General features: G+C 36.2%; 1 long non-coding RNA gene across 1 annotated transcript; it reads left to right on the top strand.

Annotated features, from left to right (window-relative positions):
* Positions 1-12,361: 12,361 nt before the first annotated feature.
* LOC145012549 (uncharacterized) lies at positions 12,362-16,126 on the top strand. The gene is made up of 4 exons (XR_013664572.1): positions 12,362-12,580; positions 14,272-14,377; positions 15,128-15,230; positions 15,955-16,126. It is a non-coding gene; the product is annotated as an uncharacterized LOC145012549 (long non-coding RNA).
* The last annotated feature ends 58 nt before the right edge of the window (positions 16,127-16,184 follow it).

Here is a 16,184-nt window from a genome sequence, read left to right as displayed (position 1 = left end):
GGAAATGTAAATGTAGTCATGAAATGTACATGCTCAATCAAGATTCCCTTAATAAATATTCAAGTGCATTATAAAGTTGTGCATGTATGAATAATATTCTTTCGGGGGTTATGTTTTGAAGAGAACAAAGAATAAATCTCATAAAGTCATTAATATAAGCAAGAGATGACATGGGATTTTATGTAAATGAGTAAAGGAAAAATACTCAGTAGGGTAACCAACTGTTGAGTTTGTTCACATTTGGTCCATTTCCTATTTTTTGTACCCAATATATCATCAAACTCGTTGTTTGTGTTCACCATAACCTTTTTGAGTGTCTAGCACGTGTGATAGTCGGTCAAAAGGGTTTTGGTAAACACAAACAACAAGTTCGATGGTATATTGGGTACAGAAAGGAACCAAATATAAAACAAACTCAATAGTTAATTACCTTCATAGTAATTTTCCTTTTGAAAGTTGTAAAGTTTATGATACGGAAACAATAAACACTAATTAAAAAAAAAAGAAAAAACATCATAAATGGTCCCTATGGTTTCCCCATATGTGAAGTAGGGTTGTTCACTATTCGGATAAAACCGAATTATCCAATTGGACAATTTGGATTGGACTATTTTGTTTGGATATTTAGATTTTTGGATTGGTTTTCAACAAAACCGAATTATTATTTTGGATTGGTTTTGATTTATAAAATAAGAACCGAATAGTCCAAAAAAATTGAATAACCGTTTATAATTTATCTATTTATAATATATATATCTATAGTTATTTATTATATTTGTAATTTATTTTTTCAAATAGGTTCAAAATGTTTCACCCGATAAATAAACATTAATATGTATTTTCTGTCAAATGTATTCTATCTATAAAATACTTTACTATAATATATCTTCTTAGTAGTTGTTTATAAATTTAAAATGACAACTAAATAATTTGTTTTTGCTTCTTGTGTAAAGTTAGGTAATATTGTAATTACATGTCGTTTTAAAATGTTTCCGTTTTTGAAAACCAAATTATAATAACCGATCCAACCGAATTGTAATTGGATCAGATTTGAATTTAGCTTGGACAATTTAGATCCATGTTTTGAAAACCGAAATCAATTTGGATTCACTTGATTGGATCGGATCAAACCGATCCATCCAAACGAACACCCCTAATCTGAAGCTTAGTCTCCGTAGTTTAAAAATATCAAATATGGTCCATGTGCTTTCAAAAATTTTGACGATCGGTCCTTATTGCTAACTCCGTTAAGTTTTGTCCATTAACTGAAGGGCATTTTCGTCATTTCACTGCCACAGTGACCATTTATGATGTTTTCTCTTATTTTTTTTAAAGAAAGAATTAAATATAAATATTTAATATATAAAAGGTTTCTTTCTTTCTTTCTTTCTTTCTTTCTTTCTTTGTAACATCACGAGATTTTGCAGGTATTTCTGAATCCTCTATTTTATTATTATTTTGTCAATTGTAGTCCCTAGGGTTAGAAGAGTCGACCCATGAGGAGCCTAATGGCTAAAGTTGCAACTTTGAGCACAAGACTAGTACGTTAAGCGTACATAAGGTACGTTAAGCGTACTAGGCGCGCCTTAGAACTCTGGACGTATACTTGTGTACGCTAAGCGTACTCACGTCAGATGCAAACCCTAATCTTTAGGGTTTGAGTGTTAGATAAACATCCCTTACCTTAGCCTCCATAGTTTTGAGTTGTTTTCTCCAAAACCTTATCCCTTTCTTGAGTGTGTGAGCTTATAGAGTGTGTTGATTAGTTGGAAAAGAAAGTGTTACATCAAGGAGTTGGAGAAGGAGGACAAGCTTGAAGATCTGAAGTTGCTTTGTGCCCTAGAAGCTTCAGAAGGTAAAAAGCTTCAAACTTTATGCTTGTATGATATAGATCTTGCCATGCTAGCTTTATGGAACCATTTCTTGTCCCAAAAAGTCCCAAGTTAGTGCATGATATGATTTGGACGAGATAAGTTGTCCTTTCAGACCCTTAAAGAGGTCCTAAGTGATAAAAATGATGTCCCAATAGCTAAATGTGTCTCATGCATGGAGTAGGAAGGTCTTAATGGATTAAGACCATGTATTAAGAACTTTCTGGAGTACGCCCCACGTAGGGATGAGATTTAGAACCGAAAAACCGGAACGGAACCGGAACCGTTAGAACCAGAATATATAAAACCGGTTCCGGTTCCGGGTTTAAAAATTGGCTTTATCCGGGTTCCGGGTAATCCGGGTTTGGGTCTGTAACGTCCCAAAATTCAAATCCAAAATTTTCATTTAATTAATTAACTCATAAAACATTCAGTAGAAAATATTGTATAAACACGTCATCTCATAAAATCAAGTATCATGTTTGAAAACCCACAACATAAAAAAACATCATATCAGAGTACAATCCCAAAAAACACCGTGCGGAAAATCAGATGTCTGTGTGATGCCATGCTACGCCGTCGACTCTTTCCCCTTAGACGAAGAGGTACCTGAAACCAAAAACTGAAACCGTAAGCACAAAGCATAGTGAGTTCCCCCATCATACCACATACCATATAATACCATCGGTATCTTTCAACCGGTAATCGTCATCGGTATCTTTCAACCGGTAATCATCATCGGTATCTTTCAACCGGTAACTGGGGACTATTCCACCCCTTACCACTAGCATACAATAACAAGATATAAGCATACAGTCAGGCATATCCGGGTACTGATATACCCCTTGGTCCTAAGGACCACTATCCCTGTCATGCACATAACATATCATATAGATATAACTCATAACCAAGCACATACCAGACCAAGATAATTATCACAAAGACAATAATCTTATAAATACTCCTCATTGGTGGGTCGGCATTGTGGCCTTAGACCCACCCCTACTGGAAGGTAACTCACCTCATACAGGTAGCTGTTGATAATCAGTGCGGGAAACCTACGTCCGCTGCTGCTTCGGAAATCCTCCGGCTACAAACCCCACAAATACTCGGTTAGAAACTGATTTCTATACTCTTAGGGTAAAATGACCATTTTACCAAGTCAAGTCAAAGTCAAAGTCAAATTCCAGTTGACTCGAATCGCCTAGTTGGGACAACAACTCGCCGAGTCCCCCACTCTCTACTCGTCCTCATCCGCGACCCTACTCGTCGAGTTGGGTCGTCAACTCGACGAGTTCTTCTCTCATCCGAACGCCCCATGAAAACTCATCCGACTCGCCGAGTTGATGAACAACTCGTCGAGTTGGCCTTCATCTGTTGAACCGGATCTGTCCTCAACTCATCGAGTTTTAAGGAGATTGCCTTAGACTCGCCGAGTCCGTTGATGCACTCGCCAAGTACCATGAATTTCCAGAACAATTTGCTTAGTCCAGAACGTTGGGTCACTCCCCGGGACTCCCTAAAACCTTTCTACACTCAAGTGATCCTTTTGATCCTCGCTAATATGGGACAGAACCCTTGGACTCGCCGAGTCCAAGAAAGGACTCATCGAGTTGGTCACATCCCCTCCTTAAACTTCGATTTCTGATGTACAACACTTGCCCAAAAGATAGATCCAAGCCCCTAAGCTCGATCTAGCACGTAAAGTTACAAACTTTACGTCATGCATGGGACTTTTGAGCTTAAAGGGCTCTAAAATGGCCCTTTTGTTGCATGGGGCCTTCCTTGGGTGCAAAAGCAACCCAAATCTGTCTTGTGACTCCAATAATGACATGATCCAGAAGCTCAAACTCCAACCATGTTTGCAAACATGGTTGGTCACCAAAAATGGCTTATAAAAGCCCTAAATCACCTCAAATAGGGATCTAACAAATGAATGAGCAAGGTTCAGACTTTATACCTTCTGTAGACTGCAAATGATTAACCAAACTCGAATCCTTCAATCTCCTCTTGATCCTTCTATGCTCTTCCTTCTTCCTTGAGGTCAAAGCTCATAAGAATCACTCACAAGCCTTATATTTTCTCAAGAACGGCTAGGGTTTTCTATGAGAAGTGTTTGGGATCATAAAGGGGGAATGGAGGTTGCATAAGGCTGCTTAAATATGGTGCAAACCCCTAGATTAGGGTTTTAGTCCAAACCGCAGCTACTCGTCGAGTCCAGGACCCAACTCGGCGAGTCCATGACTTAAACTCCACCCCTCATCCCGCTTCTACTCAGCGAGTTGGTCCTTCAACTAGTCGAGCCCAAGACTAAAAATGCAAAATAAATAAAGATTTAATAACAGAATACGTACCAAGAACCAGGTGCTACAAATCTCCCCACTTATTTTAGACTTCGTCCTCGAAGTCTGCTGCTTGATCCTGGAAAAACTCGGGGTAATGATCCATTATCTCATCCATCGGCTCCCATGTCCATTACGAGCCCTTCCGGTGCTTCCATTGCACCTTTACCAGCTCAACCCTCTTGTTCCTCAGATCCTTCGACTTTCGGTCGATGATCGCTACAGGCCACTCACTGTAATTCAAGTTGTCATCAACCTGAATGTCCTCCAAGGGTACCACTGCTGAGTCATCCACCAGGCACTTCAGCAGCTGGGAAACGTGGAAAGTGTTGTGGATCTGACTGAGTTCGGGTGGCAGATCCAGCCGGTATGCCACCTTGCCCGCCCGGGTTACAACCCTAAACGGTCCAATATACTTGGGACCCAACTTGGCCCGTTTCCTGAATCGGATGACGCCTTTCCAAGGCGACACCTTCAGGAGAACCATATCCCCGACCTAGAACTCCAGGTCTGATCGACATCTATTGACATAACTTTTTTTCCGACTTTGAGCAGTCTGAAGTCTGCTTCGGACCTGCTGAATCTTCTCTGTCATCTTGAGCACTACTTTGGTGCTCCCCATGACCCTCTAGCCAACCTCGCCCCAACATATCGGGGTCCTGCACCTCCTCCCATACAACATCTCAAAGGGAGGATGGTCGATACTCGCATGATAGCTATTATTATACGAGAACTCCGCCAACGAAAGGTAGGTATCCCAGTTACCTCCGAAGTCTAAAACACATGCCTGCAGCATGTCCTCCAGAGTCTAGATGGTCTACCCGCTATGGCCATCCGTCTGCAGGTGAAAGGCGGTGCTGAAATGCAGATGAGTACCCAACTTCTCATGGAATTTCTTCCAAAACCTGGAAGTGAACCGCACATCCCTATCCGAAATCACCAAGACTGGCACTCCATGCCGCACCACCACCTCCCTGATATAGATTTCGGCCAATTTCTCGGCCGAAATGCTCTCCTGAATCGGGATAAAGTGGGCGCTCTTGGTCAATCAATCGATGATGACCCATATCGAATCTACTCCTCGCGCGGTCATGGGAAGCTTGGTGATAAAATCCATCGTGATGTCTTCCCATTTCCACAAAGGAATATCCAATGGCTGCATATTGCCGTGTGGTCTCTGATGTTCAGTCTTGAGCTTCCTGCAGGTCAAACGCCGCTCCACGAACCATGCCACATCCCGCTTCATACAGGGCCACCAATAGTCCAGACGAAGATCCCTATACATCTTCATCGCTCCGGGATGAATGGAGAACCTGGATTTGTGCGCCTCCTCCATCAGGACCTGGCGCACACTTCCATGATAAGGGACCCACACCCTACGGTGAAGAGTCAACAACCCTCGGCTATCATAGTCGAAGGAGGAAACCTACCACACAATCCGCTCACTCTTCCGATGTTCCTCCTTCATAGCTTCCTGCTGAGCCTCCCAGATCCGCTCCAGAAGCGGAGTCACCACTGTCATCATCAGACAGATATCCCTGATCAGCGCTGCCTTGCGGCTAAGCGCATCGGCCACAACATTGGCCTTCGCCGGATGGTAGAGGATCTCACAATCATAATACTTTACCACATCAAGCCACCGATGCTGCCTCATATTCAGATTTGGCTGGTCCATGAGATACCTCAACCTCTTGTGGTCCGTATAGATCGTACAACGAACCCCATAGAGGTAATGACACCAAATCTTGAGGGCGAATACTGTTGGATAAGGTGTCTATGTCCATAACTTATTTGGTATATACTTGACCCGACCCAACATGGTCCATTTGGGTTGCACTTCACCCAAACTATTTATGGATAATTTTATGAGAATTGTATACTACGATTTATTAATATATTATAAGTTATAATATATTAATATAAAGTCATGATATTTAATTAGTTTTAATATTGAATTAATTATGAATTAATTTAGTGATTAAAAGGAAGACTAATTAAATTATGGGCTATTGCATTTATATGGTGTGAGCTAATACTCATTTGTTAATGGGCTGAGCTTATATGGAAGTCCATGGATGATCCATGGAGCTTTAACCCTTGGATCCTTGGAAGAGGAAAAGACATGGGTTATTAGGGTTTCACTCTAACCATGCACACTATATAAACAAGCTTATGTTGCATGAAGAAGACCGACATGGAAGGAAAAGTGCACACTTATAAGGCTCGACAGGTTGCGAAGGGTTTTACTCAGAATCAGGGTATTGATTATGATGAAACCTTCTCACCGGTAGCAAAGATTAAGTCCATTAGGGTTATCCTAGCCATTGCTGCATTTCATGATTATGAAATATGGCAAATGGATGTCAAAACCGCTTTTCTTAATGGAAAGTTGGCTGAGGATGTGTACATGAATCAGCCAGAGGGGTTTGTCAGTGCAGAATACCCTAATAGAGTATGCAAGCTTGATAAATCCATTTATGGATTAAAACAAGCATCTCGTAGCTGGAATTTTTGTTTCGATGAGAAGGTCAAAGAGTTTGGCTTCTCGAGAATTGAAGATGAGTCTTACGTGTATGTCAGAGCTAGTGGGAGTATAGTTAGCTTCTTGGTACTGTATGTAGATGACATACTACTTATTGGAAATGACATCCCAACCTTGCAGGAGGTTAAGTCCTGGCTTGGGAAGTGCTTTGCTATGAAGGACCTAGGGGAAGCTGCATATATCCTAGGGATAAGGATATTAAGAGAAAGGAGTAAAAGACTAATTGGACTTAGTCAGAGTACCTATTTGGATAAGGTGTTGAATAGGGTCAACATGCAAAATTCCACTACCGATCCAATGCAATGTCAAACTGAGTAAAACTCAAAGTTCGAGTATAGAGGCTGAGATAACAAAAATGAGTCGATTACCGTATGCTTCCGTTGTAGGCTCGATCATTTATGCTATGACTTGTACCCACCCTAATGTGGACTTTGCTTTGAGCATGGTCAGTAGATATCAGGGGAACCCTGGCAAGGCTCACTGGACCGCGGTAAAGAACATTCTCAAGTACCTGCAGAGGACTAAGGATTGGATCCTTACCCTTGGTGGGAGTGATGACTTGAGAGTATTATGGTATAGTGATGATAGTTTTCAGACTGATAGGGATAACTTCCGCTCTCAGTCGGGCTGGGTATTTATTCTAAATGGAGAGGCAATCTCTTGTAAGAGTTCCAAGCAGGAGACGGTAGCTGATTCGACTTGTGAATCAGAGTATATAGCAGTGAGTGAAGCGGCGAAGGAGGCGATATGGCTAAAGAACTTCATCGGAGACCTTGGAGTTGTACCATCTATTAAGGAGCCTATGGAGATTTTTGTGACAGCAATAGTGCGGTTGCCTTAGCCAAGGAACCGAGAGATCATGGCAGATCCCGACACATTGACATAAAATATCACTTCATAAGACACAAGATAGAAGAAGGTATCCTCGTGGCAAAGAGGGTATCGTCAGATGAGAACCCTGCAGATCCCCTTATGAAGGGCTGACGAGGGTTAAGCATTTGCAGCATGCGAGGCGCATCGGGTTGAGGGACGATATTAGTTTTACAGATAAGATAGCTTTTTCTGAAACTTGTAAGATGTAATCGACGTTTGATGATGAATAAAATTTGTGATTTATTTATAAGTAAGGTGTTGCTATCATTGTCAATTATTTACTATTGTTTCAGTTTTGCATGTTTTGACTTCCAGAATAATTAATTTATTCAAACCTCCACAATCGGTCATACGTCGGAAGTAGGTATGAATCAAGATTTTCATGAATTGGGTTTGTAGATGGCTAAAGGTGTTTAGACATAATAATGGTTGCTACAACGTTCATGAGTGCTCATAAGTTATGAGCATTGGAATAAACCCACGCTCACTTGTATCACTTCATGGAATTTATCTCGAGTGATCGTGAGACGATAATATCATATAAGTCTTCAAACCTAGAGATATGAGTTGTTACCTATGAATTGGTTGTGCATTGATTGCACGTAAATACATCAATAACTTGATGTCATAAAATGTGCCTTTGTGTACAATTCAACAAGTAGTAGAACAAGCATATGAGTCGAAGTTTATATGTTCCTTCTAGAAATAGAAGTGATATCTGGGCCCCTCGATGATTTTATGTTGGCCCATGTACCGGGCCCTATCAGAACTAAATTGATGTGTTCAGTTAAGTTCTTTGTCAAACAAATCGGAAATCAAGAAACAACTTCCAGACAATAAGTAAGACACTGTTCTATGTATTTGTCCAGTTGATATCACGAGAACAGAGGACTATATGATCACTTGTCTAAAATGGCACTTCATAGTTCAACAGAGTTTTCAAGAGCTACGATTATCGGTTGGTTCCGGAAGTAATATAGGCAAATACAATTATTAGACTTATCCAAGTGGGAGTCTGTTAGATAAGGTGTCTAAGTCCATAACTTATTTGGTATATACATGACCCGACCCGGCATGGTCCATTTGGGTTGCACTTCACCCAAACTATTTATGGATAATTTTATGAGAATTGTATACTACGATTTATTAATATATTATAAGTTAGAATACATTAATATAAAGTCATGATATTTAATTAGTTTTAATCTTGAATTAATTATGAATTAATTTAGTGATTAAAAGGAAGACAAATTAAATTATAGGCTATTGCATTTATATGGTGTGGGCTAATACTCATTTGTTAATGGGTTAAGCTTATATGGAAGTCCATGGATGATCCATGGAGCTTTAACGCATGGATCATTGGAAGAGGAAAAGACATGGGTTATTAGGGTTTCACTCTAACCATGCACACTATATAAACAAGCTTATGTTGCATGAAAAACCCCTAGTGTGTGTGTAATAGTGGTGGCCGAATTCTAAGAGTTAGTATACTCTCTCATATATTTTCCAAGTTTGTGGTGATTTGTGATTTCCACTTGAGGCATTCAAATTATTGGTGCTTGGCTCTTAAACTCAAAGGAATCAACAATCAACAAAAGGTATGTAATTCATCTAGTTCTTTTATGTTTAAAAGTACCCCATGCCATGCTAGATAGGTTATAAACCTTGGAAAATAATATTTTGCATGTACCTTAGACAAACATAGATCCAAGGTTTATTAGGGTTGCATGTACACTTAGGAAGTGTTATAATGCTCAAAACCCAACAGTGGTATCACGAAAGGTGACTTAATGTTTGTCATAGATCAATGGAGCGTGTGTGGTTAACCGGCACATTGATCAGGTGATAATTTTAAGGGTATCAAGTGAATTAGCTGTTGGATAAGGTGTCTAAGTCCATAACTTATTTGGTATATACTTGACCCGACCGACATGGTCCATTTGGGTTGCATCTCATCCAAACTATTATGGATAATTTTATGAGAGTTATACACATATGTTTATTAATATATTATGAGTTATAATATATTAATATGAAGTTACGTTATTTAATTAGTTTTAGTCTTAAATTAATTATGAATTAATTTAGAGATTAAAAGGAAGACTAATTAGATTATGGGCTATTTGTTTTATATAGTGTGGGCTAATACTCATTTGTTAATGGGCTAGGTTTATGTGGAAGTCCATGGATGATCCATGGAGCTTTTAACCCATGGATCCTTGGAAAGGAAAAGACATGGGTTATTAGGGTTTCACCCTAACCATGCACACTATATAAGCATGCTTATGGAGCATGAAATGAAGCCTAAGGAGAAACTAGTGAACTAGTGTGTGTGTGCTTGTGTGTGGCCGATTTTATACAAGTGTGTATACTCTCTCAAAGTTTTCCAAGAGTTTGTGGTGTTTTGTGATTCCATTTGAGGCATTCACACTATTGGTGCTTGGCCCTCAAACTCCTTAGAACCAAACTCATCAAAAGGTATGTAATCTCTTCTAACTCTTTTATGTTGAAATGTTCCCCATGCCATGTTAGATAGGTTATAAACCTTGGAAAATTTATTATTTTGCATGTATTTAGACAAACATAGATCCAAGGTTTATTAGGGTTGCATGCACACTTAGGAAGTGTTAGATTTCTCAAAACCCAACAGTGGTATCAGAGCCTAGGCTTGCTTGTTTGATACTTGATGCAAAATAGTGAAAAAAGTCGAAATCGTTGCTACCGGTTAGGGTCGATTTAAGAAGCACCGATGAGGAATCATAATTGATTGTGGCTGGTGAGTCATTTTTTATGTTAATTTCATTTGAAGTCTGGTAAAGCCTCGATCTTCTTAACCAGCACCATGTAAGTACATGCAATTCAACTAATGTTTGGGTGCAAAACACTATAAAATCGTTTTTATGGGTGAACTTGGTGGTAAACCTCGATCAACAGTGACGCCTTTTATGTTTTTCTTTAATTCTCATTCTAGCGATATTATAACCTGTTGATTTAGGATTATTCAGCTTGCTTCTATGCTGTAAAATGTTGAATTTTGTATTATATAATTCGCTATGATAGTCAATTAAAAGACAAGACATAACTTCCTGGAGTGTTGTTCTTCTGCGACCTCTCTCCAATCAAGGTATGTTTCATTTAGGCCATGTTTGTTTTTTTTCACATCAATTGTTGTTTGTATAAATGGTAATATTCTTAATATTTTAAACACTTATATGTAATACAAGTTTGCTTCTACACGTGACTTTCACAAAAATGCATGCTTCCTTCTTTCACTTCTTGACTAATCTTTGTGACATAGTTAGAGGTAAGTGTTCTATTATGCTTGAAATTATTGATAAACTACAAAGAGTGAAAGATAGTGAATTAGTTGTTGCTTGTGGTCTTAACAAATACTGCTTGCAAAGACTTCAAACCTGGAATATTTGAGGTACCAACCTCTCTCCAATGAATGTATGTTTCTCCACTAACTTTTACTAAATCTGTTTTGTAAGGAATGTGCTGCAGTGATTAATTAGATTATGACTTAACTCATTTCGGAGGATTTCTGGTGCAACATAGTACATAGGTTACAGTAGAAAGAAATGAAAGTTGATGTTGACAAAAGACAAATTCACTTGAAAATGCTAATAAGATAATCTATGGAGGACTTCTGGTGTAACATAATACATATGCTTCTAGCAATATCATTTATCATTTAGCTGTAGATATGTAGATTCGGTTGAAAAGGCTAATCTCCCTACTCAATAAAAACCTCTCCTATATGCCACGTGTCCATATTTTACACCACTAACTTGCCACGTGTCAGTTCTCCAACATTTTACTTACTGGTTTTCCCGCCCATTGCTGATTGCTGAAATCTCCGATCATATCCAATAAATCAGCTTTTCAGTTATCAATAGCTGATCTTATATCCAAAAATAGGTGAAATCAAAAACAACTATACAAAATTCAAACGCATCTAATTTGAAAATACCCTTTAAATCATATCCAAATCATTGATGTATTCGAGATCAATGTATCCTATAAATCAGCATTTTAGTATTCAATGCCAATATTTATGATGCAAACTCCACCGTTTTTACTTGTCCCATTCTGTGACCTTCTTCTCTGTTATCCATATCCACCTCAGGTCAATGTAGACACCATCGAGTTATAGGGCTTTTATTTGACGAAAAGTTGTTTTGGAACGCCAAATGTATGTATTTTATGTTTTATGTGACAGTATAAGGATTTTTTTTCTTGAACAATCGACTAAGAGTAAATTACTTAAAAAGGTTTTTGATTATTTTTAATTTCAATTTTCTCTAACTCGATTGACGCTCTTACAAGACAATCCTATTCCGGTAACCTCTCATCTCTCTGTCTCAATCGATTGTTGCTAAGCACTTTAATCTTTTTTTTTATGTTTTGTTGTTAATCATCGAATTCACATATCATTGTGTGTGTCCGTGTGTGTAAAACATGATGCATGATTTGTGAATGTCTAAAGCTAATACAGTCGGTCATATTCTTGATGTATACATTTAAATTCATTTGTTTGTTTTGAAATTGGAATGCTTTTTGTTTATAAATGACAATAGGTAACTGATAATAAGGAGCTGAGAGATAACATTGTAAGAATGCATACCGGGTGTTCGACGGAATGCCTTAGTGAAATTTTATTACATGACTTGAACAATTGTATGTTCCATTCAACCTTTTATGAAAAATTATTTCATAATTCATCTCATGAATCCAATTTTAAAACATACTTTTGGCCTTTATTTGGCTATTAAGATGTTGGGAAAAAAATCCATGAAGTAAGCGTGGTAAATGATAAACATTGATATTTTCTTTTCTTTAATGATTAGACTCAAATTTGAAGGTACCTGATGGAGTTTTTGATTGACTATAATCATGTTTAATCATGGATGACCTGAAGATGGAATCAGAAATCTTTTGTGTTATAGGTAATATATATTTTCTCTCTTATCATATCTTACAATATATTATTTCAAATTTTATTTTCCATTATATTGTTAGAAGATTTTTAAGACGTGTGGAAAGGGGCGAAGTGAGTACATTGTCAAACAACAAAAGATTAAAGGATAGTGTTCAAAAGTCGATGAAACTAGAACTTCTGATAATTTTGTCGAATAAAATGAATTATATATAGAAGGCATGAATCTAACAACAAATTAACTTCAGTCCTACGTTCCACAACTCTGACTTCTCTTTGATTAGGGGATGATAATATGACTATTTAACCCTTATGAACATGAATAATGTTTAGCATGTAAATAATACCCAATTTGATTTGTTGTAGAGTCAAGGTTATATTCTTCTAAGAGAAGAGAAATGTCTTGCTAAAAATATGTTTTTGCAAAATTAAAACCCCAAAATTAATTTTTGATAAATGGATCAAATACCTCTGATGTTCGAAATAGTAGTTTAGCAGTTTTAAGGTGAACTATCAAGTTGATCACATGCAATATCTATAAATCCCTAATTACAACCATAATTCATTTTTTATTCAAATTTGAAGCTATACATTTTAATTATTTTTTTTGCAGCCCATGTATGTTACATCCACTTCTTCCTGCAATTAGTTTAGACTTTTAAGTTTATTTTTGCCTGAATTGATAGCTTTAAATCACATGTACTTCCTCATCTATTCATTTTTTGAGTCTGAGTATGTGTAATTTACTTCATTCTCCATATTTACCTTGATGTCCTTGGTAAATAATTAAAAATGCGTACCTGTTTTTTTCATAACTGTAAAGTTGGTCTGCTGCAAAAAAGTATTTTGTAATTTTTATTTTTTAAAGATTCATGTTTTTCTTCAAGTATCGGGCAGATGTTTTGTTGTCCAAGAACTTTTTTAAGATTACATAAAAAGAAATAATTCTGAAACCCACAAAAGAAAATCCAAATCATATATATTCTACAATTTTACTTATTTATTTTTTAATTTTAACTTTTTTTTTTCATTTTTAACTATTGTACTTCGATTCTTCTCAGGTGTCAGCTTTACATTCTCTTTGATATATTATGTTGGTAAGGGGTAAAATTGTTAAGATTGTCATCAACACTCTAAAGGGATAAGCAACAAAGCCCTTTATTGTTCTTCTAACTTTTTTTTCTCTTCCTCTTTTAATTAGGACCCATTTTCCTTTCTTTTGAGATTGATATTGAAGAATAGAAACACCTGAATCCTTTATTCTCAATGCTTCAGTGCTTCCCAACTGCAATTACAATGCAGTTACATTCTTCCATCGCAATGCCTAAACATTAAGAGGCATGTACTAATGTCTCCCATTGTTACAATGTTTGTTTATATTTAATAGTTTCTTAACATATTTGATTGAGTTGATGTTTTATGTAAGTGGTTAAGGTTACACATGAAGACACACCATACACATCAACAACACGTTTTGAGGACATGCATATTCTCAAGGCTTCTTTTGCATCATCAACATCATACTCCCTTCAAATTATTGAGATTTTAGATTAGCTCTCTGACTTTCTTTCCAGCCATTCTATGTTAAACATGGCCAATGATTTTTTTCATATTTCATTTGGATGAAGATTAGAGATAATAGTTGAACATAATCATACATCACATGATCTTATTTTTCTTTCTTTAACTGTTGGCTTTTAGAATGAAGCATCAGCCGATCGAAGCAAAGATGGTACTACCTATGTACCTATGTTTGAAGGGCAAGCTAGAATGAGGCATTAAAGAAGATAAGTTCTTGGATTTAAAGGTTAGTCCTACTTAATGGACATTTTTAAACTTCCAGTGTTTAATTTGATTTTAATGCTGAAAATAAACATTTTTGTACAAAAGATTGGAGGGAAGCACAAGTTATTTATAATTTTTACCTAATTTGTTGTTTCTATGCTTTGATTTCATGTTTATGAAGAATGACTAGATTTTGATCCAAGTTTAATGAGTGCCAATGGGTAACAAAATGTGATTTAGTGTATTGTTTTAATCAATTGAATTGTTTGTTTTATTAATATATATTGGGTAAGAAGTTTGCAGGAAAGCTTAGTCATAATATTCGAACACATTTGATTGAGTTATTTTTATTCTCCCATGTAGACATTTATCTTTCAATAATCGAGTTTATATATTTGTTTAGTTATGCCCATGCAAATCCAATGTGACAACTTTTTTTTTGTTTTGTTTTAGTTTGTATTGAATTTCTTAAATTTTTATATTTACTATTTTAAACATTAATTAAAATTTATTACTTTGAACTAAATTCAATAAATAAAATAATAAAATTTGCTTTCCAACATCTATAATAAAATCCATAATAAAGAAAATTATAATATATATTAGCCAAATTACAATTCTTAATGAATCTATTATGGCAATGATATCCATGGAATTACAATTTTTAAGGGGATCTGCATCTTCAGGCCTCCTTTTTATGGTGTATATTAGCCAAATTACAATTCTTAATTTATATGTCAATCCACTAATGTTAATATGTTTTGAATAGCAGGGATCAAGTAGCATCATAGGTCTATCCCTAATCATGTCATTAGTTCGATTTCTGATAAGCATATTTGGAGTTTTCTTCTCAATCAATTTTACAAGAAACCTAGGTGAATAAACCTTCTCTAAAACTAGAAACATTAGTCCATATGGTTGTTAATGGTCCTGAAAGCAACGATGTCTATGATTTGGTAAATTTTTTATTCATCATTATCATAAAGTTGGGATTTCTTATGGATTTAACATATATTTTCTATTGCATGCATCTTTTATGCTCAAACAGTTTAGCCTTGAGGCATGTTAATTCACACATGGAACTCGGCTCCAATACATGTCACTAGCTTAAATACCATTCTTTTTTTTTATTAATGTTTTTTTTTCAAGATATGATTGTAGTTAAGGCAACAAATAATCTACTCTCAAAGTAGAATTCTTTAATAAGAAAACAAAATGTAAAACTTCTCTAAAACATTTTTTAATTTAATATTTTTTTTACTTGATTCTAGAAATCGATTCAAAACCAAATGTCGGTTAAGAATTGATACAATGATTTTTTTTTGGAAGAGATGTGATTCCCAGCAAACGATTCAAAACCAAATGCATAAGATAATTTGACTTCTAACTTCTAAAGTTTCTAATGCTACGATGGTTTGATTCTTCGTTTATCAAAATATGGAAACGGTAATTATTTATAAGTTCATTTTTTTTTTTAATTTAGCATCAATTTAGCATCCTACTTAGGATGTAGAAACTGGACTATACAAGATTAACATCCTACTATTTCATTCTAATTTTGACTAATCTCTGTAATGATGTAAAAGGTTTATTTTGTAGATTTTTGAAGCTAAAAACAAGAATATGAAGGCGCTCTATATAAGGGATATACTGTTTATATCTCTATTTCTTCCCCTACTGTAGTTCCATAGAAATAAGAATATGAAGGCATGTTCCTTGTATATGTAGACTAATGACTATATTTTCATCTTTTTATGTCACTATGAGTTCCAAAATTAGTCAATTTATACCAACATACTTTTTATTTACAACAAACATACACATAATAT

Source organism: Lactuca saligna, chromosome 8 (genome assembly GCF_052625555.1).
Source record: "Lactuca saligna cultivar CGN05327 chromosome 8, ASM5262555v1, whole genome shotgun sequence".
NCBI lineage: Eukaryota > Viridiplantae > Streptophyta > Magnoliopsida > Asterales > Asteraceae > Lactuca > Lactuca saligna.
The sequence above is the reverse complement of the archived record's forward strand: the minus strand, read 5'-3'. Positions and strand labels throughout refer to the sequence as shown.